The sequence below is a fragment of the Chlorella variabilis genome (assembly GCF_000147415.1).
Source record: "Chlorella variabilis unplaced genomic scaffold CHLNCscaffold_21, whole genome shotgun sequence".
In the NCBI taxonomy this organism is placed as follows: domain Eukaryota; kingdom Viridiplantae; phylum Chlorophyta; class Trebouxiophyceae; order Chlorellales; family Chlorellaceae; genus Chlorella; species Chlorella variabilis.
The window spans coordinates 359,474-359,830 of NW_005435067.1; the positions used below are offsets into that span (position 1 = coordinate 359,474).

The 357-nt window shown below is 73.9% G+C and overlaps 1 protein-coding gene across 1 annotated transcript in view; it reads right to left on the reverse strand.

Moving 5' to 3' along the window:
* CHLNCDRAFT_138601 (hypothetical protein) overlaps nt 1–357 on the reverse strand; it is a gene marked incomplete at both ends in the record, with an annotated part of 6,078 nt that overhangs the window by 1,600 nt on the left and 4,121 nt on the right. The gene's annotated exons all lie outside the window — the stretch shown is intronic.

A 357-nucleotide genomic window follows, 5' to 3' on the forward strand; every position in this document is an offset into this window, starting at 1 on the left:
CTGCCGCCGCCCACCTCCAGGCACAGGTGCCCATGCCCCCCACACCTCCCCACACCTCCTACGCACCACCCCGCCTCCCCACGCAACACCACACCTCCCCACGCCCCGCCGCCCACCTCCAGGCACAGGTGCCCATGCCCCCCACACCTCCCCACACCTCCTACGCACCACCCCGCCTCCCCACGCAACACCACACCTCCCCACGCCCCGCCGCCCACCTCCAGGCACAGGTGCCCATGCCCCCCACACCTCCCCACACCTCCTACGCACCACCCCGCCTCCCCACGCAACACCACACCTCCCCACGCCCCGCCGCCCACCTCCAGGCACAGGTGCCCATGCCCCCCACACCTCCCC